The sequence below is a fragment of the Parus major genome, chromosome 14 (genome assembly GCF_001522545.3).
Source record: "Parus major isolate Abel chromosome 14, Parus_major1.1, whole genome shotgun sequence".
In the NCBI taxonomy this organism is placed as follows: Eukaryota; Metazoa; Chordata; class Aves; order Passeriformes; family Paridae; genus Parus; species Parus major.
In genome coordinates this window covers 4276335-4281616 of record NC_031783.1, presented here as the reverse complement: position 1 = coordinate 4281616, position 5282 = coordinate 4276335, and the positions used below count along the sequence as shown (strand labels likewise).

Sequence of the window (5282 nt, the reverse complement as noted above, 5' to 3'; positions counted from 1 at the left end):
TAAAAATAAATTTTTAAAAAAAGACAACTACCAGAATCTAGAGACATCCCATAGGAATTTCTTGTCTCTCTGGCAGAATTTACCAGCTGTAGCAACATGCATATTTCTCTCTCTATTCTTAGTGTAAGAGAACTGCCAGTAAAATCTGCTTTTCAGCTTCACAGATAAAACTATTTTTTATCTTTCTTGCTATTTTTCCTGAAAGAACTTTGTTTGCTTTTTAACTGTAGAGCAACAGGGCCTCAGAAATTCCAAGTCTGTGATGAAACCTCAGTTACAGAGCTCATCAGCTGAGTCTGTGAATTAACAATGTCTGTGTCCCCGGGCCATCATTCTTCTCAAATAATAGGGAGCTGGATCATTGCCCTTCTGGGTGAACATCAAAAGTTGTGGCCAAGAAGATGTGAAACATTGCTTCTAGAAGAATAAAGGTGAGGACAGCAGAGGCACTCAGAGCTGCAAGTGCAACTGCTCACTTCATTAAAAAGGTGGCAAATCTGTGGGTGGCGAAATCAAACAGAGGTGGGAGTGTTACAGCCATGATCTCCCATGTTTTCTCAAGCACTGCAGAGCTAAGATATCACCTCTCACTTCAACATTTGACAGATTTTATTTTATATGTCACAAACTCGAATTTCATTTTAATACTCTGTTAAAGCCTCCCTCCTAGTAATAATGTTCTGCTTTCTGCTTTATAAACCACCAGAAAATCCATATGTTTCATGTTAATTCTGTTGAAAATACCTTGAACTGAATATCCTTTTAGAAATTTTGTTGCACGTTTCCAGCCTTAGAAATTCTTATTTTGAAGACCTGCATCAAAGGGCAGGTTTAAATCTTAGCTTTAAAAAAAAGACATTTGCTCTGCTGGAAGTGTAGATAGTGGAATCTTTTTTTCCTACAAATCAAGTGCAACCTATTTTAATTGTTATTGTGGTTCCTCCCCACTGCTTGCTTTCCACTGTTATACAATAACCTCCTTTTGTTAGAAAGCAACAAAAAAATTAGGTTTAACTATGTCCCCTGCTGGTGGCCTTGAAACTTTATGGCCTCTCCCTGATACCCCTTGCACATGACAATGTTCAAACCAGCCTTATTCTTTCTTAGGACAGGAATCAAACTCCTGAATAAATCAGAATTATTTCTAGTGGAAGAGTTTTTCCTAAATTGCATTTATACAACTTGTAATTACATTTCACATGAAGTACCAGGGAGGATTATGGGGAATAGGAGAGCACCTACTGTAAGTATCTATTTCCCATAGAAGCCATCAGGGCAAGTTATTAGCCCTTCATGGTTGTAAATAATTAATTCAGTTCAATATTTGGGGTTACCTGGGGTTTAAATTGGTACTGATCTTAGTCTAATGTTTCCAATTTCAGGAACTGAAACACATTACTATCTGCCTTTGCCAGCATGCAAAATTTTAATCTTGATAGATTACATTAATCTTTATAGAGAGCACTTTTTGTTCCACTTATATTTCAGCATCTTAACTCCTCGACATAAGGATGCTTTAGCTCTTTATATTGAGAACACTGCACATTTATTTTAATTGGATAACTGAGCTTTTCTGCTTACTGATCTGTCTGCCTGACATTTGCAAAATGCAGCTTTTTTTTTTCCCCAACATAACCTAGCTGTTCATTTTTATAAGGCTTGTCATCCAAAATGCAGAACCTAATCCTTAATTAGTTGTCATATTTGTTTAGATGTTATACATCATCCATTGGACTGAACTGTTTGGTTTACTGTCCTTTCATAATGTCCATTAAATGATTATTTTTGCATTCACTTATGTTTCATTGAACAGTTTTCCTACATTCTGAACTCCTGACTCACAGGCCTGCTGCTAAAGAGTGAAATCATTAAATTGGCCAGGCACAGAGGCTGCCCAGGCAGCCAAGGGTAAATCACAGCTAAGAGAGCAAACCCAGCCCAGCAGGGCTGAGCAGGAAGAAGGCTGGAGGGCTCTAAAGCACCTTAACAACAAGCTTTTCTCCAGTTTGGGTTTTCAGCTGTAAATGCCTTTTGGAAGAGGAGCTAGGAGGAACCAGTCTGTCCCAGGGGATGGAAAGGGACACTCCACTGTCCCCTTTAACCAAGCAGTAGGGTCATGGAGGCAGGCTTTATTCACTGTGATGTGAATATTTATTTATTAAAGTGATTATTTTTTAAAGTCTTCTCTTGGCTCAGTTTATACAAGAACTTTTTTCCACATGTAGTTGTCATGAGTATAATAAATAAGACTTTAAAAAGCAATCTCCCACGTCCATTTGAGAATGCCTTGAACATGATGTCAGTGGGCATGGCAATCACTTCCACCTTCCCTTCCACCCAAAACTCATTCTTTCTGCCCCTGCCAGGCACTCCAAGCCACACAAAGCAGGGTCACCTACCCTGAGTGCCCAGGCAGGACATTATACAGGAACCTGAAGTGACAGCATTTACTATAGAGAGCTGAACAACAGCTGAGCAGGAGCTTCTGGCCCTGATTGCTGCCTGCCTGCACACCTCAAGTGACATTGCTGTTTCCAGGCCCCTTCATGGATGGAAGTGTAAGAATCTGTCCTTCCCAAGTGGGCACCCTGCGTGTTCCACTGCCCTGCTGCCAGCAGGAGCCGTGTCCCAGCCAGCCACACTCAGGGAATCACATCCCTGCTACCACCACACTGCCCTGCTGGCACCCATCCTGTGTGTGGAGACAGGAAATGCACCTACAGCATGAAATAAACACAGCATGAAATAAAAACCTTTCTTTTCCAAGTAATAAAATAAAGACAAGCTCTTGGATCTGAAAGTACTTCTAATATTTTGCCTCTCTGTGCTCATCTCTGTCTTACCTCAGGAAAGATTCAAGTTGATGGTATATTGGTATATGCTGCCCATCTCTTCCTCTGATCCTAGTCCATGGCCACTGTGCTTTTTGTGAAGTGCTGAGAGACAATAATTGGTATGCAGAGCACTGGGGAAGTGCTGGAGAGGCATGAAAGCTGCCTGGAAAGTCTGGAAAGACTCAGCATAAAGCTCCTGTTATAGTGAGAGGTGAAGCATATGCCCCTTAGGTGTAAATGGAGCAACAAGATAAACTTTTATAATACTGGAAAATGACTCTTTTTGATGACACTTTCATAAATTCTTCAAAGACCTCCCAAAATCATTGTCTCCCTTCTGATCTCACCTCCCACTCGAATCTTCTCTTCCCACTGAAACAAGGTTACTTTTTATTTTACTTTTTTTCTTCTTTTTTCTTCTCTCCCTTACACCTACCAAAATGATGATATTTCAGCTCTACTTTAGGGAGGAAATGATTTGCACAGCCTTTTTTCCTCATGCATCTGTACTGTAAAAGTGAAAAAAATGTGGCAAGAGGAACATGTCAAACTTGCAAAAAAATCACTTGAGGCAAGAAACAGCAATATGACATGACAGCAATTCAAACTGAAGACAAGGTTCCCAGAAAGTTAAAGAAAATTAAATTCTTGTTTAAAAAAAGGATCTTAAAATTTTACCCAAATTAGAAGTTAATAAACAACCTGAATGCCCAAAAAGATGACCAAGGACACAGTAGTACAGAACATCCTACACCGGGACAGCTCTAAGATCTTAGATTTTTAGATCTTAGATCTTTGAATAAGATCTCTAAGATAAAGCTTCAATTTAATTTTGGCTAGACAATTGAAGCTGTATAGGAACTTTAAATAATTGGAATAAAAATACCCTGCAAAGATGACTTCCTTTTGGTTACACATGGTGCTCTCCTTCTTCTCTGGCCAATTGTTCAACAAATACAAAGTTTTTATTAATTTAGCAAGTGTGGGCTGCTCAACCAAGAGAGGAAGCACTACTGCATGAAGTGATTACACCAGACAAAAGCAGATTAATCCAACCATGTAAAAATTACGTGGCACTTCAGGTTCTCCATGTGTGTCTATGTGTCCCACTTGTGTTTAACCTGCCTTCAGCCCAAATCTTACCCAGCATTGCCACCTCAGTCATTCCATCCAGCCACCGAGGGAAGCAGTGCAAAGCATCCCTCACGCCTGATGTGCAGGACAGTGCACTTGGACACTTAGTGCTTGTATGTCACATAAAGATATCAATTAAGCACAGCATAATATCTCCCCACCATTCCTGGCAAATATCAGGGCTTCTTCTCTTTAGCTTCCTGAAAGGATTCAGGCACTTGGTAGGATTAAACTTCCTGCTAAACTGCAACCCAAACCATGTTGAATACCTTCTCTCTGTCTTGTCTTCCCCTGCTAAATTAGCGTATAATGGGAGCCCAGGTAGAAGGGTCACATAAATCTCTTGGCACGCAAGTGACACAGCCAAAGCATGATACCAGCCTCATCTGGACCTGCTGGGCTAATGGGCATGTCTAGAACTACAGCACGTGGACATCTTTCTTGTGGCTTGGGCAACAAGCTCGGCAGTGACAGGAGTAGCCTCTGGAACAGCTCTCCCTGGTGTGCACAGAAACAGACCCCAGGCAGGGACAGCTCAGGGGAGGCAAACTGCAATTTGGAAGATGCCTTTTTCACCCCCACGAACAAACCCCAGCTATCCCCTTGCATCACACAGTGCTGCCTGACAAACACAGCTGGTGCTGGAACTTGTCAGCTTTGGAACCAAACCTTGAGCCCGGAGCCTCGCTGGCTGCCTGTGGTGGCAGCTGCCGAGGGCACACACACGGACACGGGGACAGACACATGGACAGGCAGGGCTGGCACCCAGCCCCAGCAGGGACAGCCCCGTGCCCCACGGGCAGAGCACTGGGGACACACCAGCCCCGGCACCCACACTGCGAGCAGGGAAAGCAAAATGACTTGGAACACCAACGGATTTGTACCTTTTCAGACTAAGCTTTTATTTTGATATTACAAACCATTTTTCTTTATTCACAAATCACGGTTGTGATATAAACACTAATTTCTAAAGACAGATATACACATTTTCTGGGTTTGTAGGGTTTGTTTTTTTTTTTTAAATCTGTTTAGAAGTCACTATATTCCACATATGGTAGTAATAATTTTTTCATAAGTCATATTATCAGTAGTTATTTATATAAGTGAAAACATTCCCAATATATATTGTAAAAAAATTTCAAATGCTTTTCTTACATAACTATTTCAGACATACATTTTAAAATGACTACTAGGAGTACTGTAGGAGTTTTATAAACAAAATATTTTCTAATATGGGCTGCACCCTCAACCTTTCAAGATAATTTTAATAGACTAAAACGCCATATAATCATTTGGAGAGTGGGAGCTGTAAAG

The 5282-nt window shown here is 40.9% G+C and overlaps 1 protein-coding gene across 13 annotated transcripts in view; it reads right to left on the bottom strand.

Annotated features, from left to right (window-relative positions):
• Positions 1 to 4845: 4845 nt before the first annotated feature.
• Positions 4846 to 5282, bottom strand: part of RBFOX1 (RNA binding fox-1 homolog 1) — a 1108850-nt gene continuing 1108413 nt past the window's right edge. For all 13 annotated transcript variants that reach the window (XM_033517815.1, XM_033517813.1, XM_033517814.1 and 10 more), the window contains one exon: positions 4846 to 5282. This exon is cut by the window's right edge. The gene's annotated coding sequence lies outside the window, so the exon portion shown is untranslated.